The sequence below is a fragment of the Rhincodon typus genome, chromosome 4 (genome assembly GCF_021869965.1).
Source record: "Rhincodon typus isolate 14 chromosome 4, sRhiTyp1.1, whole genome shotgun sequence".
In the NCBI taxonomy this organism is placed as follows: domain Eukaryota; kingdom Metazoa; phylum Chordata; class Chondrichthyes; order Orectolobiformes; family Rhincodontidae; genus Rhincodon; species Rhincodon typus.
This window is the reverse complement of record NC_063335.1, coordinates 44,845,549-44,871,764: the sequence shown is the minus strand read 5'-3', so window position 1 is coordinate 44,871,764 and position 26,216 is coordinate 44,845,549. Positions and strand designations below refer to the sequence as shown.

The window sequence follows — 26,216 nt, the reverse complement described above, 5'->3', positions numbered from 1 at the left end:
CTAGGGCTCCTTGATGCCACACTCAGTCGAATGCAGCCTTGATATCAAGGGCTATGACTCTCAACTCACCTCTGGAATTCAGCTCTTTTGTCCATGTTTGAACCAAGGCTGTAATGAGGTCAGGAGCTAAATGGTCCTGGCGGAACCCAAACTGGACGTCACTGAGTGGGTTATTTCTGAGCAGGTGCTGCTTGATCGCACTGTTGCTGACACTTTCCATCACTTTACTGATGTTTGAGAGTAGATTGATGAGGTGGTAATTGGCCGGGTTGGATTTGTCCTGTTTTTTGTGTACAGGACATACTTGGGCAATTTTCCACATTGTCGGGTAGATATCAGTGTTGTAACTGTACTGGAACAGCTTGGCTAGGGGAGTGGCAAGTTCTGGAACACAAGTCTTCAGTACTATTGCCGGAATGATTGTCAGGGCCCGTAGACCTTTGCAGTATCCAGAGTCTCCAACCGTTTCTTGATATCACGTGGAGTGAATCGGATTGGCTGAAGACTGGTATCTGTAATGCTGGGGACCACTGGAGGAGGCCAAGATGGATCATCCACTCAGCACTTCTGGTTGAAGATTGCTGCGAATGCTACAGTCTTATCTTTTGCACCGATGTGCTGGACTCTTACCATCATTGAGGATGGGGATATTTATGGAGCCTCCTCCTCCAGTGAGATGTTTAATTGTCCACCACCATTCACAACTGGATGTGGCAGGACTGCAGAGCTTAGATCTGATCCGTTGGTTGTGGGATCGCTTAGCTCTGTCTGTCACTTACTGCTTGGCGTGCAAGTTGTCCTGTTTGATGGCAGTTGATACCTCATCTTCAGGTATGCCTAGCGCTGAATCCTGGCATGCCCTCCTGCACTGTCTCATTGAACCAGAAGTTGATCCCCTGGCCTGATGGTATGTGTGTACACATCATTTCTGTCTGCAAAGAACAGGGCCCTGTGAATCACCCTATGAGGCTTCTAGTACACCCAAGTTTGATGCTCTATAAGCCTGACTGACATCCTGAAATGGTTGTCAGCATAATTGTTGTTATATTTAGGATTAGAATCCTTACAGTGTGGAAACAGGCCCTTCTGCCCAACAAGTCCACACCGAACCTCAGAGCATCCCACCCATCCCCATTCCCCCAAACACTATGGGCAATTCACCTAATCTGCACATCTTTGGACAGTGGCAGGAAACTGGAGCACCCAGAGGGAACCCAAGCAGACATGGGGAGATTGTGCAAACTCCACACTGACTATCACCTGAGGGTGGAATCGAACCCAGGTCCCTGGTGCTGTGAGGTAGCAGTGCTAACCACCGAGCCACTGTTCTACCCCAAAAGTTTGCACGACTATGTGCAATGTACAGAAGTTTAGTGAAGAAAATACAATCTATGCATTGGCCAGGAATCAAACCCATGCCTCCCACATGGCAGGCAAGAGTTCTACCACTGAACCACCAATGCAAGAGATAGTTTAGCACATACTGTATATGCACAGAATCATATCTAATGTTGGACACTGAGTTTTCAGTTTTGCAAATGCGGGCTGATTGGGTATGGTCAGTACCGTGCCTATTGCAAATAGCCAAAGGGACATGCTATTTGATATGATCCATGAGTCTTTGGAGTATATGGGTGTTTGGCCTATATCTCAAGCATCATACTGATACAAAAATTCATATACAACATTACTCAATTCTGTGATGGATAGAAAATATTTGTAGCTTGACATAGACCTGTTCGTGGTGAACACCACTTGTAGCAGCATGAAACAGTGAGATTCACGTGTTGCTCCAATGGATGAGTGTGGCTATAATGGAATTGGTGCACCCTGTCAATCTTAGTTGTAACAACGGCAATGTCAAAAATTTTTCCTTGACAATCCAAGAACTCTGGTTGCTTTGAATGGTACTTGTTGAACATGGAATCTCCAATGAAGGTTGTTTTTAAGATGAACCCTAGCTATGGCATACAGCTACCAGTTGAAAAATTTGATTACCAACGAAATGTTATCTGTTGGTAAATCGTTTTTGTTGGTGACACACGTGAGGCATAGCATTTTTGGCATTGGATGTTATGTCCCATTATTCCTGCCATAGTTGCAATTCTAAAGGATCATCTTACAGGAAATTTCATGACGCATAAATCACGTAGTCATCTGTAAATTATAATGCCCTTTTTTTATTTGTTGTATCTCAAAAAGAGTGAAGATCCCAGTTCCCGGGGGCACTCCAGAGAGGACATCTCAATGAAAGAATGGTTCCCAATCACACATGGGTGAAGTAGTGCCAGGTCCAGTTTAATAATCAATAATTTAATTTCATGGGCCCAAGGCTTGGTCCATATGCTGGGCAGACAGCAAACCCTATCAAATAAATAAGGCCTGAGCCCCCACTGAATTATATGCTGACATAAATTTTAGATAATTTTATATTTCAGCGCATAATAATAGGAAAGCTATCTATGTATTTTATGATTCATTTATTCTGGTAAATATTCCCTAATTTTGTTTATTGGCTGTCTTAATTCATTAAGAGATGTTCCATTAAATGTCTGAAAAATAATTCTGTGTTTAAAATCCTTCTGGATTATTAAAAAAAAGTGCCAGTGTACATATTTGCAATTTTACAGCCTGATTCAAAGCATACAACGTTGAAGCTCAATTTCAATCCTGAGAGTGTTTAGAAAAAAAGAGTCCAGTTAATCAATTCATTTCCTTGTATAAAAGGGGATAGGATAGGTTTGTTCAGTTAGTACTATAAATCACTGTTAATGTGGACATAAACTGTTTCATGTCAGTCTCATTCAGTCCATTATTCTTGGGGAACTACGCTGATCGGTCCATGTCAATCTAGTTTCAATTCAGTCTGCTGACTTAAAGAAAACAGCAGTCTGTGACTCATTGTTTGCTATTGTTAATCAGCCTGCAGTTTGAGGCACAGTGGGATTTGTGTTTTATGTTTATTGCGGTTTGTGAGCTGAAGCTGAGAGCTTGCCACATCATCATCAGCAAGAAGCCTGCAAGCTCTGGTTACTGCAGTATGCAGCTCAGCTTCTTTTTTTTAATATAAGTTCATGCTGCAAACATAAGTGCTGAACTAATTCATAGACAAAAAATATTGTTGCAGTATGCTTTATAGACAAGCAAAGTTTGCTTATCTTGATATTTTGCATTAAAATAAACTTGAAAGTGCTAGAATACTAAATTAATAACCTTTATGAAAATGACCTAATTCCCTGTAAAGTTTTGATATGAACGCAGAAGCAAAACCTCTGAATATCTCTTGCATTGGTGGTTCAGTGGTAGAATTCTCGCCTGCCACGCGGGAGGCCCGGGTTCGATTCCCGGCCAATGCATATATTGTATTTTCTTCACTAAACCTCTGTATATTGCGGATAGTCATGCAAACTTTTAACAATGAAAACTGTATGGTATAAAATTAGCATTATTTTTAAGTTTCTGAGTATGCTTAAAGTTATTCATTTTTATCTTACCTTTACTAGAACAGTACTTGAGATTTCAATGACATCCTTTGGCCATGAATCCTTAACAAAGAAAAGAGGTGTATTTTGCTGGCAAAGATAAAATGTCTGCTTTTACGATCTCCTGCAAAATTGTGGTACTGCACGTTAGTTTTGCGAAGTTAAACCAAGTTAAATATATAAAATATATAAAACAAAACAGAGTGCCTAAGATAAACATTGGTCCTATAGAGGATGAGAAGGGGGATTTAATAATGTGAAATGAGGAAATTGCTGAAGAGTTGAACAGGTATTTTGTGTTGATCTTCACTATGGAAGACACAAATAACATGCTAATAATTGATGACAAGGAGGATATGGCAGGTGAGGACCTACAAAAAGTCATTATCACGAAAGAAGTAGTGTTGGCAAGCTAATGGGGATGAAGGTAGACAGATCTCCTGGCCCAGTTGGAATGCATCCCAGGATGCTAAAAGAAATGGCGGGACAAATAGCAAATAAACTCGTGGTAATTTACCAAAATTCGCTGGACTCTGGGGCAGTTCCAGCAGATTGGAAAACAGCAAATGTGAGGCCACTGTTTAAACAAGGAGGTAGACAAAAGATGGGTAACTATAGTCCTGGTGGGGAAATGCTTGAATCTATAATCAAGGAAGACATCTGGATAGAAACTGTCCCATTGGGCAAATGCAGCATGCGTTCATGAAAGGTAGGTCATGTTTAACTAATTTACTGGAATTCTTTGAGGACATTACAAGCACAGTGGAAAATGGCAAGCCAATGGATCTAGTGCATCTGGATTTCCAGAAGGCATTTGACCTGGTTCTGCACAAAAGGCTGCTGTACAAGATAAAAGTGTACAGTGTTACAGGTGATGTATTGGCATGGGTAGAAGATTGGTTAACTAACAGAAGTCAAAGAGTGGGGATAAATGTGTGTTTTTCTAGATGGTGATCAGTGGCTAGTGGTATGCCTCAGGGATCAGTGTTGGGACTGCAATTGTTGACAATTTACATAGATAATTGAGAGTTGGGGATCAAGTGTGGTGTGTCAAAGTTTGCAGATGACACTAAAATGAGTGGTAGAGCAAAGTGTGCAGAGGATACTGAAAGTCTGCAGAGGGATATAGAGATAGTAGGAACTGCAGATGCTGGAGAATCTGAGATAACAATGTGTAGAGCTGGATGAACACAGCAGGCCAAGCAGCATCAGAGGAGCAGGAAGGCTGACGTTTCGGGCCTAGACCCTTCATCAGAAATGGGGGAGGGGAAGGGGGTTCTGAAATAAATAGGGAGAGAGGGGGAGGCGGATAGAAGATGGATAGAGGAGAGGATAGGTGGAGAGGAAACAGACAGGTCAAAGAGGCGGGGATGGAGCCAGTAAAGGTGAGTGTAGGTGGGAAAGTAGGGAGGAGATAGGTCAGTCCAGGGAGGATGGACAGGTCAAGGGGGCGGGATGAGGTTAGGAGGTGGGAAATGGGGATGTGGCTTGAGGTGGGAGGAAGGGATAGGTGGGAGGAAGAACAGGTTAGGGAGGCGGGAACGAGCTGGGCTGGTTTTGGGATGCAGTAGGGGGAGGGGAGATTTTGAAGCTTGTGAAATCCACATTGATACCATTGGGCTGCAGGGTTCCCAAGCGGAATATGAGTTGCTGTTCCTGTAACCTTCCGGTGGCATCGTTGTGGCACTGCAGGAGGCCCAGGATGGACATGTCATCTGAGGAATGGGAGGAGGAGTTGAAATGGTTCGCGACTGGGAGGTGCAGTTGTTTATTGCGAACCGAGCGTAGGTGTTCTGCAAAGCGGTCCCCAAGCCTCCGCTTGGTTTCCCCGATGTAGAGGAGGCCACAACGGGTACAGCGGATGCAGTATACCACATTGGCAGATGTGCAGGTGAACATCTGCTTGATGTGGAAAGTCTTCTTGGGGCCTGGGATGGGGGTGAGGGAGGAGGTATGGGGGCAGGTGTAGCACTTCCTGCGGTTACAGGGAAAAGTGCCGGGTGTGGTGGGGCTAGAGGGGAGTGTGGAGTGGACAAGGGAGTCACGGAGAGAGTGGTCCCTCCGGAAAGCAGATAAGGGTGGGGAGGGAAAACTGTCTTTGGTGGTGGGGTCGGATTTCAGATGGCGGAAGTGTCGGAGGATGATGTGTTGGATCCGGAGGTTGGTGGGGTGGTACGTGAGGACGAGGGGGTTTCTTTTTTGGTTGTTATTGCGGGGATGGGGTGTGAGGGATGAGTTGCGGGAAATGCGGGAGACACGGTGGAGGGCGTTCTCGACCACTGAGGGGGGCAAGTTGCGGTCCTTGTGTACGGGAGTGGAATGCCTCATCCTGGGAGCAGATGCGGTGGAGGCGAAGGAATTGGGAATAGGGGATGGCATTTTTGCAGGAAGGTGGGTGGGAGACTTTTCTGATGAAGGGTCTAGGCCCGAAACGTCAGCCTTTCTGCTCCTATGATGCTGCTTGACCTGCTGTGTTCATCCAGCCCTGCACCTTGTTGTCTCGGTTTCTAGGTGGTTGCCCGAGATGGAGACAGAGAGGTCCAGGAAGGAGAGAGAGGTGTTAGAGATGGTCCAGGTGAACTTAAGGTTGGGGTGGAAAGTTTTGGTGAAGTGGATGAACTGTTCGAGCTCCTCATGGGAGCATGAGGCTGCGCCGAAACAGTCATCAATGTAACGGAGGAAGAGGTGGGGTTTAGGGCCAGTGTAGGTACGGAAGAGGGATGGTTCTACGTAACCTACAAAGAGGCAGGCATAGCTTGGGCCCATGCGGGTACCCATGGCCACCCCCTTTGTCTGTAGGAAGTGGGAGAAATTGAAAGAGAAGTTGTTGAGGGTGAGGACAAGTTCGGCTAAGCGGATGAAGGTGTCAGTGGAGGGGACTGGTCAGGCCTGCGGGACAGGAAGAAGCAGAGGGCCATTAGGCCATCTGTATGGGGAATGCAGGTGTATAGGGGCTGGACGTCCATGGTAAAGATGAGGTGTTGGGGACCAGGGAAATGGAAGTTTTGGAGGAGGTGGAGGGCGTGGGTGGTGTCACGGACGTAGGTAGGGAGTTCCTGGACCAAGGGGGAGAAAATGGAGTCCAGATAGTTGGAGATAAGTTCAGTGGGGCAGGAGCAGGCAGAGACAATGGGTTGACCTGCACATCTGCCAATGTGGTATACTGCATCTGCTGTACCCGTTGTGGCCTCCTCTACATCGGGAAACCAAGCAGAGGCTTGGGGACCACTTTGCAGAAACACCTGCGTTCGGTTTGCAATGAACAACCGCACCTCCCAGTCACGAACCATTTCAACTCCCCCTCCCATTCCTCAGATGACATGTCCATCCTGGGCCTCCTGCAGTGCCACAACAATGCCACCCGAAGGTTGCAGGAACAGCAACTCATATTCTGCTTGGGAACCCTGCAGCCCAATGGTATCAATGTGGATTTCACAAGCTTCAAAATCTCCCCTCCCCCCACCGCATCCCAAAACCAGCCCAGCTCATTCCCGCCTCCCTAACCTGTTCTTCCTCCCACCTATCCCCTCCTCCCACCACAAGCCCCACCCCCATTTCCTACCTACTAACCTCATCCCGCCCCCTTGACCTGTCCGTCCTCCCTGGACTGACCTATCTCCTCCCTACCTCGCCACCTACACTCACCATTACTGGCTCCATCCCCGCCTCTTTGACCGGTCTGTTTCCTCTCCACCTATCCTCTCCTCTATCCATCTTCTATCCGCCTCCCCCTCTCTCCCTATTTATTTCAGAACCCCCTTCCCCTCCCCCATTTCTGATGAAGGGTCTAGGCCCGAAACGTTAGCCTTCCTGCTCCTATGATGCTGTTTGGCCTGCTGTGTTCATCCAGCTCTACACCTTGTTATCTGCAGAGGGATATAGATAGGTTAAGTTAGTGCGCAAGCATCTAGCTGATGGAGTACAAAGTTAGTAAATGTGAGGTCATCCATTTTGGTAGGAATGACAGCAAAATAGACAATTATTGAAATGGTGAAAAATTGCAGCATGCTGCTATGCACAGTGGCCTTGGTGCCCTTGTGCATAAATCACAAAAAGTTGGTTTGCAGGTGCAGCATGTAATTTAGAAGGCAAATGGAATATTATCCTTCATTGCTAGAGGGGTAGCATTTAAAACAGGGAGTACCGGGTGCTGTGAGACCACACCTGAATTACTGCATATGGTTTTGGCCTTCTTACTTGAGAAAGGATGTACTGGCACTGGAGGGAGTGCAGAGGAGATTCACTCGGTTGATTCCAGAGTTGAGAGGGTTGCCTTATAAGGAGAGGCTGCGGCTGTACTAATTGGAATTTAGAAGAATGATGGGGTATCTTACAGAAATATATATTATAAATAGAATAGATAACATAGAAGCAGGGAGGTTGTTTCCACTGGCAGGTAAAACTACAACTAGAGGGCATAGACTCAAAATAAGGGCGAGCAGATTTAGGACTGAGTTGAGGAGGAACTTCTTCACCCAAAGGGTTGTGAATCTGTGGAATGCCCTGCCCAGTGACACAGTTGAGGATACTTCGCTGAATGCTGTTAAGGCAAAGATAGCTGGATTTTTGAACAGTAAAGAAATTAAGGTTTATTGTGAGCAGGTGGATAATTGGAGCTGAGTCCACGAAAAGATCAGCCATAATTTTATTGAAAAGCAGAGCAGGCTCAAGGGGCCAGTTGGCCTACTCTTGCTCCTATTTCTTATGTAGAAATCTTTCATAGCAGGCTTTGCACTGAAAGTGTTACAACAGTTCCCTCTACAAACTAAGACATTGCTCCAAATTTTTAGAGATTGGTATGCAGAAGAACCCGGCATATAGCACACTTGACAGCATAATTTAAAATCTGAGGAATATAGCAACTCTTAAAATGCCACAGCTTATAAATAAAAGTGTAAGTGGGAATGGCAGAGAAACGTAATTGTTTACACTTTCACAATGGAGACACCAGAGCGATGCTATGATGTGAACATACCAAAGGAGATACCTTATTTGAAACCATCTGCAGTAATTGCAAAGGAGCAAGTTCCTGCTCAAATAGATATAATCCAGATTCCTCCTGCCTTATTGTGGATAATGAAAAAGTGTTATAATATAGAATCATAGAATTGGAGGCTGAATCTTACAATATTTTGGCTAATTGTCAATTTTGTGAAGTTTCATGGAGGATTGCTCTCCATTAGGCTAGTGAATCTTTTTGCGTTAGTTTCCCAAACATATCTCAGAAACTGCCCCCATGGTGTCCATTGCATCTGATACCAGCCTAACTTTACTACTTGGCCACACCAGGAAGTATTCGTCACTGTTGGGATATCCTGGAATAGACTAACTTCTCTGATGCTTACGTCACCTTTAAAAGGTTGTTGTGCACACAGTGAAGGGATGTCAGGCTGGAGTTGCCCTGCACAGTGCGTGGCATTTGTCTATAGGTAACAGACGAGGGGAAATTCATACCTCGCTCTGCAGATAGGCACCTGGAGGTCCTGATGTACAGGGTATACAGAGGAGGGACTCATTTTCCCCAGGACTACCTATGGAGGCCACACCAACAGACCTTACCAGCCTTTTCTAGGTTTCCATCTGGATCTTTGTAGTTTCAGGCATCTGGAGGAATGTGCAACCATGTTGGAAGAAGGTCAATGACCTGCTTCACTTGGCCAAGATAAGTGCCACCATTGTCTCTCCACCACTTTACACACACTCTGTCTCTGCTATTGCACCCATCTCCTAACAAGTCTCCCTCACTGTTACATTCAACATCTCCTCCTCTCATTTGCTCTGACCCACCCCAAAACTCCTCTCTCCTAATCCTGAATGGCCCATGTGCTGCCTCCTCAGTTGCCGGGAGACCCCACAACCATTCCTCTTGACCAGCACCAGCACAGCACTAACAACTGTGCCACTCATTTTTCATCTCAGGAGAAAATAGCCCACAAAAGGGCCAATAGAGACATGTGGGTCCCTGCCCAACACTCAGCTAACTCACCCCTAGTAGGAGAGGCTCTTCACTCTGACTGCCCCAAGTGACCAACTAACCACACTCACACTCTGAACTGATACCAAGGCTGACCTTGACTTACTGTGCTAGACCCCCGGCTGACAACTATCAGATTTGACTTGACTGAGGACTCCTAACTTTTAACACAGAGAGTGGTTCGTATGTGGAATGAACTGCCAGAGAAAGTGGTAGATTCAGGTACAGTTACAACATCTAAAAGACATTTGGACAGGTACATGAATGGGAAGGGTTTAGAGGGATGTGGGCCAAATACAGGCAAGCGAGACTAGTTTAGTTTGGGAAGATTGGTCGGCATGGACAGGTTGAACCGAAGGGTCTCTAAACCCCCCATTCCCTACCTTAAAGCTGCGGTCCCTGGCTATTGACCTAAGGGGCAACGTCGCTCCCTATTTACCTTATCTATGCCCGTCAGAACTTTGTACACCTCAATCAGATCACTCTCGGCCTTCTCTGCTCTAAGAAAAACAAACACTGCCGATCTGATCTACCTTCATAGCTGAATTGCACCAGCCCAGGGCAACATCTAGTGAGTCTCTTTTATACTCTCTCCAGAGTAATCAAATCCTTTCTAAATGTGGCGAGTGGAACTGCATTCAGTACTCCACCTGTGGCCTAATTGATATTATATACAGCTCTACCCTCTGTTTCCATGCTGTATAACTCTATGATTCCACATCCTCTGGATCTTAACCCTCTGGCAATGAGAGCAGTCTATCACTATCAATCCTGCCCAGACCGGTTTGTCAAAACATCTTTCCGCTTTCCCTTTTCTCCAAGAACAATGACCAAGGTTTCTCCAATCTATCTACGTAGCTGAAAGCCCTCATCTCTGGAGTAATTCTTGTAATCCCTTTCTGCCCCATCTCTAAAACCTTCTCATATCATTCCTAAGGTATTGTCTGAAAACAGTGATTCAGTCTGAATTGGAATACTTTGCCCAATTCTGAAGCACCCCACTTTAGGAAGGATTGGACGTGATTGGATAGGGTACCAAAAAGTTTTACAGCACAGGAAGAGGCCCTTCTGCCCACTGTGTCCATCCTGGTCATCAAACATCCATCTATTCTAATTCCATTTTCCGATACTTGGCCTGTAGCCTTGTATGACATAGTATTTGAAAAAAGTAGTTTTTCAATGTCTTAATGGTTTCTGCCTCTACTACCCTATTAGGAGTGAATTTCAGATACCACAGCCCTCTGGGTGAAGAAAAATGTCCTCAAATTCCCTATAAACCCCCCATTCCCTACCTTAAAGCTGCACTCCCTGGCTATTGACCTAAGGGGCAACGTCGCTCCCTATTTACCTTGTCTATGCCCGTCAGAACTTTGTACACCTCAATAAGATCCCTCTCGGCCTTCTCTGCTCTAAGAAAAACAAACACAGCCAATCTGATCTACCTTCATAGCTGAATTGCACCAGCCCAGGGCAACACCTAGTGAGTCTCTTTTGTGCTCTCTCCAGTGTAATCAAATCCTTTCTAAATGTGGTGAATGGAACTGCATTCAGTACTCCACCTATGGTCTAACTGACATTATATACAGCTCTACCCATAACATCCTTGCTGTTGTATCAATGCCTTGATTAATTAAGGTAGGTATCCCATATGTCTCCTCATACTTACAATTTCTGCTGCCTTCAAGGATATATGGACACACACACCAAGATCCCTCTGATCCTGTGTAATGGCGAGGGTTGTATCATTCAAGGTGTACTCCCTTGCGCTGTTAGCTTTCCCAAAAATGCATCACCTCACAATATTTTGGTTTCCAGGAATAAATCCTCGGAGCCATGTTCGTGCAGGCAAATAGTATTCCATCACATATCTGACTTGTGCATTGTAGATCATGGATAGGTTGTGGAGAGTCAGGAGGTGAGTTAATTAATCTTGGATTTCACAGTGTGAGCTGGTACTGAGGCTATACTGTTCATGTGGCTGGTCTAGATCAGTTTCTGGCTGTTGGTAACCCCAAGGATGTTGCTAAAAACGTTGAAACATAGAAAATAGAAACAGGAATAAGTCATTTAATCCTTTGAGCCTACTCTGCCATTCAATATGATCATGGCAGATCATCCAACTCAAAGCTTGTTTCTATCTTTCCCCCATATCCTTTGATCCCTTTAACACCAAGTGCAAAGTCTAACTCCTTATTGAAATCATACTGCTTTCTGTATTAGTGAATTGCACAGACTCACTGTTGTCTGGGTGAAGGATTTTCTCCCCATGTCAGTCCTAAATGGTCTACTCCATATCCTTAGACTGTGACCCCTGGTTCTAGACTCTCTGGTCATCAAAATTTCCTTCCAGTGTTGACCCTGTCTAATCTGGTTAGAATTTTATATGATTCTATGAGATCCCCCCTCATTCTTCTCAACTCCAGTGAATAGAATCCTAAATGATTCAATCTCTTCTCAAATGTCAGTCCTGCCATCCCAGGAATCAGTCCGGTTAAACCTGGCTGCACTCCTTCTATAGCAATGACATCCTTCCTCAGGTAAGGAGACCCAACTGCACGTAATATTCCAGGTGTGGTCTCACCAAGGTCCTATACAATTGCAGCGTGACACCCTGCTCCTGTACTTAACTCCTTTTGCTATGAAAGCCAACATACCATTTATCTTCTTCACCTCCTGCTGCACCTAACACTCATCCCTACAATACTCCACTAGTCATTGTCTGTCAGTCAAAGTAAAACCTGTTTATTCCTACTCTTTGTTTCCTATCTGCCAAACAGTTTCCTATCCATTTTAATACAATTCCCCCAATCGCGCACGCTTTAATATTAATCTCGAATGTAGGACTCTGTTGGAACCCTTCTGGGTGTCCAAATAAACCACTTCCACTGTCTCCCTCTCATCAAATCTACAAATCATATTGTCAAAAAAAACCATTATTTTGGTCAAGCATGATTTCCCTGATTCTCTCTGGTCCTGCTACTGTTTTCTAAGTGCTCATCTATTAAATTATATGATGGACGATAGCATTTTACCCACTATTGTTGTCAGGCTGACTGATCTATAATTCCCACTTTTCTCTCTACCTCCCTTTTTAAATAGAGAGATTACATTAACTACCCTCCAATCTGTAGTGGGGGATTCAGCAAATAGCAATGCCATTCAATGTCAAGGAAAGAAATTAGATTCTGTTTTATTGCGGATGGTCATTACCTGGCTCTTGAATGGTGCACATGTCATTTGTCACTTACGAGCCTAAGCCTGAATGTTGTCTAGTTCATTCTTGATTTGTCAGGGATGAATTCAGCACTTGAGGAGTTGCAAATGTCCTGAACATTACACAAGCAGTAGCAAGTAAAGTTTAAGTGTGAATGCCGGAAATCAGAAACAAAAACAGAAGTTGATGGAAAAGCTCAGCAGGTCTGGCAGCACCTGTGGAGAGAAACCAGTTAACATTTGGGTCCAGTGACCCTTCCTCAGAATTTAGACTGTATAAGTATAAGCCTGATAATACCAAAGGTAGCACCCACTGCTGCCATGAGGTCACTTATGTCACCCAAGCAGGCAAATAGAATCTCATGTGAATGTCACATCCATGTGACAATAACTCCAACAATGCAGCACTCCAAAGGAGTGCCAGCCTTAATTTTTGCGCTTAGGCCGTAGAGTGGATATGAACTCAGAATCTGACAATTCAGAGGCAAGGAAGATGCCAATTGAAAACTGGTCAAGAGGAAAACTCCAAAAATTGAGGCCATGCAGTAAAACCTAATGGGTTTTAATAGGCTTCCTTTGTATCTCATAGTTTCTGCAGAGTTTCTGCTGTTGCTCATTGTTGGTTAGGCTTTTTCCAAATAATTCAAACAACAGCAAGTGTGAAATTCTGCAGGGGAATCACCAAGACATGTTTACTGTTAATCCACATGAAAGGTTGATTAGAAACATGGACTCTCTGGTGATTGCTGCCAATTTTAAAACACAGTGCCCCTGCTCAGTTAAAGATGTTTTCTTTGAAACAAAAGACCCAGGTCTTTAACCAGTTGGTGGCATTAAATATTTTTCCCCTTTATTCGAGGATGTGGACATTGCCAGGGCCAGCAATCACTGCCCATCTCAAATTGCCCTTGAGCTGATTGTCTTGCTAGGTCATTTCCAAGGGCAATTGAGAGTCAACCTCATTGTTGTGCGTCTGGAGTCACATGTAGGCCACACCAGGTAAGGATTTCCAAACCCAACATTAATAAACCAGAAGGAATTTTATGATAATTGACTCATAGGGCAGAATCTTATAGGAGCTCGATTGATGTGGGCTATGGTGAGGAATATGACAGAATTGCACAGGAAGTCCTGCGAGGCCCATCTTGATGTTGAGAACAATTTATTGCATCCTTTTATTAGATTTTGGGCATTAACAGCGAGATTTTCACCAGGCAGCAGCAAGTTGCCTGTCAAGGGAGATTATTGCTTGTTAACAACCTTATTAACTACACATCTCACCTCATTTACATGCAGCTTCCTGTCCTAGTGCCTGGTGACTTCAGCTTGCTGCTAGCTGTGAAGAGCAACCACATTGGTCACTACACAACAGCATCATAGGGCACAGTCCGTGGCCAGCAGCCAAACACACTGCTCATCCACGGACATTGGCATCTGATAACAGCCAGTCCCTCACAATCATCATGGCACCTCTCTGATACGCCTGTAGGATGCTTTGGAAGTACAGTCCCGCATTATAGAATGCATCAGTAACCAGCATTGAAAGGCTGCTGCAAAGACACTTTGCTCACAGGGGCAGGGACCCAGCTCACAGTTCGGACAAGGCTGCATCTCAGGGCTGGTCACTTTTACTCTTAGTGCTCACCCACTTAGTAACTATCTAGATACTTGCAGCATCCGTCTGTTGCTTTGCTTTCCTATGTCATGCCTATTATTGTGAGTATGTCAGCCAGTGCTTAAAGGATATTAGTACTGCCACAATGACATGCTGTTTTGCAAGACATACAGACAGGATGCTTGTTACTAGTTTTCTGAGTAGTGGGGGAGCACGTTGCTGTAAGACACAATGAATGTCAATCTTGTTGTAAGATTGAATGTTGGGAGGACAGCTGGAGGTAAATGGGGGCAAGTAGGATGGGGGAAAATCTGCTGTTAGGGGAGTGCAAAGTAAAATGGGACATGAATGTTCTTGCAGGATAACTGGTGACCAGGTGGAGCTAAGTGCTGATTGTATCCACTATAAACTGTTCACCCAGCCATCACCTGGCATTCTCTAGATGCAAAATCCAACCAGAACGTAGCTGGGACCACACCCAGGATTGGTGGAGTCAGTGTCAGTTTGATTGGTGATAGTGCAGGATCTACATCTGCTGTATGTTAGGGCATTGAAGGGGCAATACATGAAGCATAGAACTTCAAACTGCAGTTATAGTTAATTTATAATTGTCTTATCGTCCATTTGTAGTGCAGAGTGAACAGGCTTAATGCTGGTGAAAGGTGATTTGCAGCATGTCATTGGTCCTTTACAAATTGAACATTGACATCTGAATGGTCCAGACGTTAGCAGCAATGACTTAAAAGGAGGCAAATGCTGGGGCGAGATATAACTTGTGACACCTACAATGGTGTTATGGGAGGCAGAGGCCATCACATCATAAACTGTACTGAATGCAATGTAATGTAGAGATACAGTAAGGATTCTGTCTATCAAAAGATCCATAGGGCATGATGTCCAAATTAAAACAAATTCAAGAAAGGTGCAGACAGCAGCAGCAACCTTGCTACATATCCTTTTTTTGATCTCACAAAGGACTTTGACTCTGAGATTGGGAGGGATTATGGAATGTCCTCCTCAAATTTGGTTTCATGGTAACCCTTCACCATACTTTGGCTGCTGCATCATGGCATGTAAGTGTGATCCTCACTTAAGTATCACTTAGAGGTAAAGTCCCAAACTACCATTGATACGTTCACCAAGGTACGTGAAAGAATGAGCCTTAGATTAAACTTCTAGAAGACACACGTCCTGTCCCAATCTGTTCCTGCTGCACAACACTGTCTATCAAAATCCAAGGTGGGTCACTGGACAATGTTGATTGATTCCCATACCTTCTCTCAGTAAGGGCAGATACTGATAATGAATTCAACATTGTCTCCAGTGTACCAGTACAGTCTTTGACCATATAAAGTGTTTGATGACAAATACCTCAAGCCTGAAACCAAACTCGTTGCCTATAGGACACAGTGTTACCAATCCTCCTGTATGTGTCAGAGACATGGGCAATAGAGTGCAGGCACTTCAATTTGGAGACAAATGTCACAGAAGGGCCAGAGGTGAGTCTACACTTATGAAATGACTACATTCCCAGTCACGATTTTTTGACAATACGTCATTGGAGACTGGGCATTCCATACCACAGGGAGCTTCACCATTGTTTATCATACAACTTAGCTTTATTCAGATCAAACAGTACAATGAATTTTAGCCAGTATTAGCCACTTTAGTAGTAATAAAAGCTGCTTGTTTTGAATGTGGTTCACGACCCCTACATGTTAACTTGAAATTGCTTCAGTTGATGGCTATATTATTATGATGAGCACATTGTGACTGTTAACCACTAATGGCAATCAAAACAAGTGATAGGTGCAAACAGAAATCTATATTGTGGGATTGCTGACACGTCAAATAGATGACAACGTAATTTTCAGTCTTTCAGTGACGCAGTTATTTCCATTACATTGTGACAGGCAGACATATTTGATACAGAAACCTAGTGCAGAAATCTACCAGTTAGCACAATGTTAATACCTTTATTCAGCTCCGCTATTTTCTTCCTCATCATGCAGCCAGATTTTCTGGGTGTTGTGGATCACAACCATTCTGTCAGCTTCTTCCTCCATGGAGGTGTTTGACTTGGGTGTCAATGAGGGTCTACCTTTGTGTCTCAATACATGCTTCAATATTTGAAGACCACAATCTCTAAATATGCCTCTGTCTCTTCTCAATAAGAAAAATAATCTTTAAACATCCTTCCTTCAGTCCATATGAAATGGGCCGTTTAATTCAGATATTAACATTTTAAAAAATACAGACACTGGAAAGTAAAAATAAAAACAAAATGCTTGAAACATTCAGCAGGTCAGAGAGCATCTCTGGTTAGAGAAATAGAGGATTAATTCAAATGAGCTGTTGATTTGACTTTGGAACATTTCCTGCATTTAATCAATTTATGCAGAACAATTTTAAATATGACTTTTGCTTGCTAAATCACTGTTACATTTTTAACATGCTGTGGTTGATTTATAGGAAAATCTCATTGTTGCTTTTCTGTGCAAAATGCAAAGTGATTTAAACAAACTGGCAAGAACAAGTTCTCCTAACAATTATAAAATATCACATTTCACGACGCTTGTGATTCTGTCTGAGGATGGCAAGGTGGCTCAGTGTTTAGCACTGCTGCCTCAAAGTGCCAGAGACCTGGGTTCGATGCTGCAACAGGTGACTGTCTGTGTGGAGTTTGCACATTTCCCACATGTCTGCGTGGGTTTGCTCCAGTTTCCTCCCACACCCCAAAGGTGTGCAGGTTAGGTGGATTGGCCATGCTAAATTACCCATAGTGTGCAGGCTAGGTGGGTTAGCTATGGGGAAACATTGGGAGATGGGTCTGCGAGGGAGGGTTGGTATGGTCTTGATGGACTGAATGACCTCCTTCCACACTGTAGAGATTCTGTGGCTTGTCAAGCTTTAATATAGGCAAAACTGAACATGCTTTTTTTTTAAATTTGTGCATTATTTATCCAACAATTACATTTACATTAAAAGGAAAACACACTGAGGTTGGAGATCTGAAATAAAAACAGAAAGTTTTGGAGAAACTTAGTGGTCCTGACTGCATCTGTTTCTGTCAAGAAACAGAGTTAACATTTTGAGTCCAATGACTTCTTCATAACATGAATGATCATGTCTGCAATTTGTACTTTTAAGTCCATAGTCTTATCTGTCATTGCATTATAGATGTGATACAAAGTCATTCAGCTTCTGGTTATTGCTGCAGTTTACAATTGTTGGAGAAGTCTGGACTTCTGGTAAAAATTAGTCTGTATGAGTACCTGCTGGACATGATAAATTGAGGCCAAATTAAGTGCAGCAAACACAATTTTTAAAATTAATGAATGAAATATCAGCTGGGCTCCATTACAGACACCTTCTGGGCTGATTTTCCTGCTAATAAAGGCTTTCATTTATATCATGCTTTTGATGATCCCAGGATGTGTCAAAGTAATTTACAGTAAATTGAGTACCTTTGAAGTGTAGTCACTGGGGTGATCTATCTCAATCAGGTAATATTATAGATCTGGAAATTCTGTCCATGTATCAAACCAACAAACTTTCCAGAAGGGAATGAAAACTAATTTGTTAAGTTAGTAGTGAACTGACTGAAGAGTGACCAACAGCTCATAGGTTCATATACAACCCGTATATTTGTTTGATTTATATGTTTGGTTCTGTAGTGAGATTTTATACCTGATTTACTATCAGTACTGTTGGTAACACTGTTGGTACAAAATCACAGACAAATAAGGATATGTGTTCTATTGATTCTGTAACAGAATTTCCATCTAAGCAGGCCAGATTTTGATTGAAAGCCAGTTCATTTGCTCATGTTTTAAAACTTCCACCACATTTAACGTTTTAAACCGTTTCACAGATAGCTTATCTTGCAATTTAAATAATCATAATTGCTTACTGGGGTTATTTTTTGAAATTATATCTTTAATTATTTAAGATGTGTATTTTACAACTCAATAATTAACTTATGACTTGCTTATGCTTTTGCTTCTTTGAGGTCTTTTTCTTGCTTTGCACTGTTCTCCATCTGTTGCAAGTCTGCTTCCATACCTCTGGCAATGCATCTTGTTTCCTGGCACTTGGAAACACAAGAGAACGTTGGATAACTGAAGCTTCAATTTCATTTCTGTCTCAGTGAGGTTTAGTTTCTGTCCTTCTCAATGACAGATCGACTGATGTGAGGGTCAATAGATTAAAACCTTCCATCCTAATGTCACCTCTATCACTGGGCTGTTCAGATTCACTGTCAATTCTTCCATTTTGCCATCCCATTCTGTGATTTTCCCAGGATGTAGTTGCTCAAAATTTTAGCTACTGGGTGTGAAATTACCCATGTAACTTTGGAAGAATCTAAAGAAAAGTGACATTGGCAAGTTTGTGGGAAAATTGAGGTTGGCAACGGCAAATCATATTAATGCTTGTGTTTATTTAATTGAAAACCTGGAATTGAATTTAAGACACATGGTTTCAATGCATACTCATATATTTGCACACTATGAATAAAAATAGCTCAAAAATCTGTTTGCAGTCAATCACAGCATTACTGCCATGATTGACTTGAGTAGATTGCATGTATAATTCTATAGAGTGCCAGCTGTCACTGTGATACTGTCTTCAAAGAGCAAAGGAGGCAATGTTGGGCACTCTTGTCAGTGCTGCTGCCCCAAGTCAAGGGCATTTATGAGGGCAGCATATTGGCATTGCATATAGACAAATGATTCACTCAGAAAAGTTCCATTACTTTATTGGAGTCTGGACCCTGTCCTGGAAATTAAACATCAGTAGACAAGGGTAACCCTGGAAGAAGCCAAGTAAATTCCTGATATGAAAATTCCTTATCCTCTAGCCACTGGACCATTCATGACCCCACCGTACCTTGCAAAGTCGCCAAAAATAATATCAAAGTATTACATAAAATAAACACAGGATGAGTGACATTAATATGGAGATTGGTTGCATGTATTGTTTTAACCTATCTGTTTATCACTAAAATTCTATGTCCGCATACCTTCACCTCAAATATTCCCAACCCTTTAATTTTGCCTGAAGCACACACTTGATTGACACCCCAACACATCCCTGCATGTGCTATTCTGTAGAAACTGACTCATTGTAAACAAATCTAACAGTTTATTCAATGTAAATTGACATGATTCACCATTTGATGACTGGAATCTCACAAATTACTTCACCAATCAAAGCTGCTCCTGCTCTGTTACCATAACTGTTGTGTAAATGGTGATTCTGTTCCATTTCTAGTGAAGTTATAGGACAAATCAAAAGCAGCTCTAGCTTATTTCCTGGTTTGTCCCTTTCGATACATATATACATACTGTTGTTAGTTTGCTGATATTGTCTTTATTATGACTTGTATTACAACTATGTTGGTATTACAACTATGTTTGTGTTGCAACTTCTGATATCCTTAAATATTTGCCCCTACAATGAGCCATTGCTTCCAGATAGATACAATGGAGGGTGTGTAAGGAAAGAAAATCAATAATTTACATGTGCATTTAGAGAAGTTGTGTTTTAGATATAATTTCTCTCCAATATAGTCACTGATCCTACTGTGCAATAAAATGCAGTTGTTGCCTAGAAATGTTGATCAATCAGATAAGGTCAATGTTCCAGTCATCATTTTTTGACAGTAGGAGCTTGTTCTGTCAGAAGTGATACCTCTAGTTGCTCCAACGGTATAAGTGTATATCAGTAAGATGAGATGGCATTAGAATGGCTGATCATGCAGCTTACCTGCAATGGGGTTAGGTTTGTCTGGAGCCTGCTTGAGTGCAAGGTGGACATAGGATCAAGATAGATGCTGGATTGAGATGTATGACCTGCAGAGAGGTGAGCATGGGGATCTGGAGATGTGGGTTATTTTACAGTCGATGCAAAATCAAAAAGAGATCCATTTGGGAAACTTGGTCGGCACGGATGAGTTGGACTGAAGGGTCTGTTCCTGTGCTGTATAACTCCATGACATGATTACTTGAATACTTGGAACAGTGGAAAGGAAAACAGGGTTTATTAAATCAAATAAATGTGGAGCTCGACTTGTAACAGTACACTTTCTGTAATGTTTTTTATATTATAAACAGCTCAAATCAAAATGCACAATTCTGTTATAGAGTCATAGAGTTATACAGCACAGGAAAAGACCCTTCAGTTCAACTTGTCTATGCCAACCAGATATCCTAAACTGATCTAGTCCCATTTGACAACATTTGGTCCATATCCCTCTTAAGCCCTTTTTTATTCGTATAACCATCCAGATGCTTTTTAAATGTCATAATTGTATCTACCTCTACCACTTCCTATAGCAACTCGTTCCCTACATGCAAGTCCCTTTTAAAATTTTTCCCACTCACCTTAAACCTATGCCCTCTAGTTTTGGACCCCCCTATCCTGGGAGAAAGACCTTGGCTATTCACCCAATCCATGCCCCTCATGATTTTATAAACATAAGATCCCCCACAGCATCTGATACTCCAGGGAAAATAATCCCAGCCTATTCAACCTTTTCTTATAACCCAAACCCACCATTTCTGGTAATATCTTTGTAAATCTTTTCTAAACCCTCTCAAGTTAAACAACATCTTTTCTAAAGCAGGGAGACCAGAATTGAATACAGTATTCTGAAAGTGGCCTAACCAATGTCCTGTTCAGCCACAATATGACATCCCAACTTCTATACTAAATGCACTGACCAATGAAGGCAAGAGTGCCAAACACCTTCTTCACGGCTCTGTCTACCTGCGACTCCACTTTTCAAGTAATTATGCATTGGTACCCTTAGGTATCTTTGTTTGGCAGCACTCTGCAGAGGTCCTACCATTAACTGTATAAGTTCTGCCTCCTATTTGCCTTACCAAAATGCACACCTCTCATTTATCTAAATCAAAATTCAGTTGCCACACTCCGGCCAATTGGCCCATCTGATCAAGGTCCCATTGTACTCTGAGATAACTTTCTGCACTTTCCACTACACCACCAATTTTGGTGCCATCTACAAACTTTCTAACCATACCCCCTATAATGACATTCAAATCATTTATATAAATGATAAAAAGCTGTTGCGCAGCACTGGTTCTTGTGGCACATAACTAGTCACATGCGTCCAGTTTGTAAAACAACCCTCTACCACCAACCTTTGACTCCTACCTTCAAGCCATTTTTGAATCTGCCTGGCTAGTTCCCTCTGGATTCCATCTGATTTAACCTTGCTATTGATGCGGAACCTTGTCTAACTTTGCTGAAGTCCATGTAGATAACATCTACCGCTCTGCCTTCAACAATCTTCTTTGTACAAAACTTATCCAAAATGCCTGTATCAATCTGAACTCAGGAAAGAGTTATGCAGAATCTTGGTGAGAATATTTCTTCATACACCAGGCAAATTGTTTTCTTTTCACTGTTCTTGGCTAGGATTTTTCTTGCCATGCTAATTGATGAAAAAAAAGTTAAGGTTGGGGAGAAGATTTTGTCTCATGAGAATGGAAAACCATGAAGGAAAACAATTAGAAAGGAGACAGATGCAGAGACTTGAACATTGAACCATTAAAGAAAAAGAAAATTAAAAGAATGAAGTGTTATAATGGTGATAGGGATCATGCCAAATACCAGAAATGTTATTATAAAGGAACTTTTTTCTTTGTGCTCAGTTTCTACAATCACATTCTCTTGTCCCTTTTCAGAGGTCACCCAGTATCAAATTTTGTTTTTCAGCTGTTTTGATTTGTTATGTTTGTTTCGCTCAGCCAAGCTAAACTATTAGGGTCTGTAGCTCTTGTGAACATTGCTCTGTGGTCTCCTAGAAACACAGGTCCAGAAATCCTGAAAAGAACCATGATCTGTGATGTTGGTTAACACAGAAAGTTCAGCTGAGACAGGACTGGAAGCAGCAGATGGATAGTGAGTGGACACTGCAGCCTGGATGGGGTGGTTTCCTTTCTGTGCTCCATTAGAGATCTTGACGCTTGCCCAAGCAGCAAATGCCAACCATGCTGGAAGACCACCTGACAACCCTCCGTAATGATCCTCTTCCCTCAATCGACCAGGACCTATCTTGCTGGCCTTGGCCTGCTTGCCTATGTTCTGGGATTCCATTTTAGCTGCCGCTTTTGGCCTCTAGCAGGGCCATTAATCCTGCTCCTAACCAAATGCAACAGAGTCCATCTGCTCAGATTTTTCATATAGAAAGAATTGCAGTGGAAATTGACTGATGATCAAGATGTTGTGGGGAGAAAAAGGAATGATATTTGGTTTTGGAGATGATTTGCTGCATAAAATGTCCTAGGACATAACTCCATGGACCCTTTTTCTTCAGATTCACATAAATGACCTAGATTTAAAATGCAGTGTAACTGGGTCCAATGTGCTGATGATGTTAATCTAGAGGGTGGGAAAGAAGAAAAGAACCTGCAATACAGCTGATGAATTTCAGCAGATCCTTGTCAATATTGGCAAAAGGGGGTTGGGGGGCAGTGATCCGGAGCATAATTTCAACTTAAACCATAACTTCATGTGACAAGGACATCACTCAAATTTGTAAATGATGAATTCAAGACCGATGCCCAGAATATATTTTTGCATAATTGATGGAATAACCATCCAGGAATGTTAGCAAAGGCAAAACCTTCCAGATTTGTTCAGGAGACATAGTGACTATTGTAGTATTTGCCCTATAGAAACATGGGATGAATGGGTTGAATATATGCCTTCACCTGTTCTTCCCCTTGCAATCTCTGTGAATTCGACAAGACAACAAAAACAAGGCTTGCTTCACAAACAAAACAGCTTCTTGGGTTTGATTTTTTAAAATCAAAACCATATTATACAGTCGATAGATAAAGTACTTTGTTTCAATTATTCCTACCATCAAACATACAATGTCAATGTTGGTGAACAAGCATGTTGAACTGCTAACAGCAAAATCAATGTTGGGAATCAATGACCAATGGATGAACAGGGAAACTTAAAATGCCACATAAACATGATTCAAGTTACATTCTCTTGGACGTGAGAGAGCTCTCCTAATTACGTACTTGTCTCACTTGGGATCCCCATCAGCAGAGCTGAGGGAATAGGTTTTCACATCTGGGCGCTCTGTTTAGTTCTGGATTAGATTCTCAGCAAGTCAGTAGGATGCTGCCTTGACTATTGCTAGATAACAATCAGACAGCACTTAGAAGGAACATAGAATCCCAACAGTGTGGAAACAGGCCATTCAGTCCATTGAGTCCACACCGACCCTCTGAGCAGCATCCCACCCAGACCCACACCACTATCTTAAGCCTGTAACCCCACATTTCCTACAGCTTATCCACCTAGTCTGCACAGCCGAGACACTATGGGCAATTTAACATAGCCAATTCACCTAACGTGCACATCTTTGGACTGTGGGAAGAAACCGGAGCACCTGGAGGAAACCCTCTCATACATGGGAAAAAATGTGCAAACTCACTCAGTTGCCTGAGGCTGGAATAGCACCCAGGTCCCTGGTGCTGTGAGGCAGCAGTAATAACCACTGAGCTATGGTCATTAGAACATGACTTCACCTATGACAGGAAGGAGGACTTGAGAAAAGGCTGAGTTATCTCCATGTACCTTGGAACCAGAGCTTTCATTTTAGGCCCTGTTTTAGTGCTTATCTGACCAAAGGGTCTGGAAATCAACAACATTATAAGATAGGCATATGCATGTAGGCTGTCCAACATTAGTGCTTCCCACAAAAAACATATTTTTCTATCAACATTCCTATCCTTGTTGTGGTTCAAATTCAGCAATCTGAATCCTTGCAAAATATTCCCCTGCTGTTATCACTAATCTCCATAGAGTTCCTTCCCAATATCAAATCTCCAGGACAGCACCAAAATGGTTGAACTTAAAGGCAACAAGGCACCTTTTGAAAGGTTAAGCTACAGAAAAACAGCAGTCAGGGAAGATGATTGTACAGGATCCGACCTTGGATGAGTCCTCCCCTAATATATTAGGCAGATTCCTCAATCCTGGGGACTGAGTTGACACAGGCTGCCTGAAAGGATTAACTTGGGAGCTTTGAAAAATCTCCACCTACTAGTATACAAATCTCTGTTTCTGAGAGGATCTAGTCTGTTATTCTAGCTTGTTATTAGTTAGTACTAGTAAGCCCTGTAAACCAATAAAACAAGAAGGGTTGGTTTCAGCAAAATCCACTCAAAGAGGATCTTGGCAGAACAAAGTTCAGCTGCAGACATCTCTTACAAAAGCCTTCTCATTTTCATCATAAATCCAGTTAATTGGCCCAGCATCCATGTTTGCTGCCTTTTTATTAGTGATGGAGACAGGATGGAGGAGCTGAGCAGAGGCCAATGGTCAGGGAAGAAGGCAATGCCAGGTCAATCTCCCTGTTTCTCTGTGATGCCTCAATTGAGCTGTTGTTGGAGGCAGTGACAGAGTGGAAGCATGTCCTGTTCCTTACCAGTGCTCCTTAGAAATGTAAGGCAAAACAAGAAGGTATGGCTAGAGGTAGCTCTTGAGAATAGCAACAGAGGAATGGTCCAATGCAGGAAAAATGTCAAGGCGTGTTTCAGTTGGCTAATTGAGTTCAATGATAGACTCAGATGACCTGCCTTCTGGTCAGCAGTCAGCATAATGCAAAGGGAGGGTCAACCTCAGGGTAGGTAGATCAAAGAGCTGAGCATAACATTATCGATGAACCATGGCATAATTAATTACCTGATCACTTGTGAACAGTAGATTATAGGGAAATTAGCAATATCTTATTTGAATTTGAATGGTGAAGGTGAGAAACATTGTTTTAAGACCATCTTTCTTCACCTCACGGACCAAACGAGATAATAATGTTGGAGGGAGCAAGAGGGAACCTTTGGATGGCGGAAATCTCCACTCACCTCACTGACAAACTCTGAGGAGCTGGCCTTTGATCTAGTCACAGCGGTAAGCACTGGTGCACTAGAGATGATGAAATGGAAGTCCATTGTAGACTGGGTGATGAAATCTCAACATACTCACGTTCAAGGCATGCATGTCGCATACATGTCAATACCCCTCTACAAAGAGTTGTCATCTCATTCCTTTAAGCAGCTGAAGAATCTGTTGCTTGTGCTGATTTTCATGATTGTCTTCTTATGTCTCCCATGGAGATAGCTGGTAGAGTCGGAGAAGAAAAATACCTCGGAATCTGCACATCACATCCCTTATGTGTCACTTCCACCACAGCAGACAGCTGAACCTTGGTGAGTCCTCAGGCTTTATTCAACAGGGTGTCACAGGATGAAACATACAGCACATCTGAGCAAGAGGGAAGGCAGGGTTGGCTTTTTTTGTCATTTTCTGTCAGAGAATAGGGGGCATATGCAACCCTACTCTACTTGGCGAATCAACATGAAATGCATGTCTATGTCAGTGCTTCCATGAGCTATTGTGGACTCATAAGATGGGAGTGGGTGAGTCCAGTGACCCAATGTGTTCCACAGTGTTTCAGTGTTTCGAACACACGAGGTCCTCCATTGAGAGAGTGGCCAACCTCATGGAGCACGTTATGTGACATATCTCAGAGTGGCTTGTGGAGGAGTGCACCGACATGTACAGAATGCATTTCAGAGATAGTAGGAACTGCAGATGCTGGAGAATCTGAGATAACAAGGTGTAGAGCTGGATGAGCACAGCAGGCCAAGCAGCATCAGAGGAGCAGGAAAGCTGACGTTTCTGACCTAGTCCCGGCACTTTTGCTTTTCTGCTCCTCTGATGCTGCTTGGCCTGCAGTGTTGATCCAGCTCTACACCTATGTACAGAATGCGTGCTGTGTCAGCAGGACTGACCATTCAGTGGTGTAAATGGCATGGAGAAGCATGGAGTGAACGCCAGGGTGGTGGTTCCTGTCAGAATCAAGAATGCCATGAAAGGTTGAAGT

At 42.9% G+C, this 26,216-nt stretch overlaps 1 non-coding gene across 1 annotated transcript; it reads left to right on the top strand.

Moving 5' to 3' along the window:
* Positions 1-3,285: 3,285 nt before the first annotated feature.
* Positions 3,286-3,356, top strand: trnag-gcc. Its single transcript has one exon. It is a non-coding gene; the product is annotated as a tRNA-Gly (tRNA).
* Positions 3,357-26,216: the final 22,860 nt, after the last annotated feature.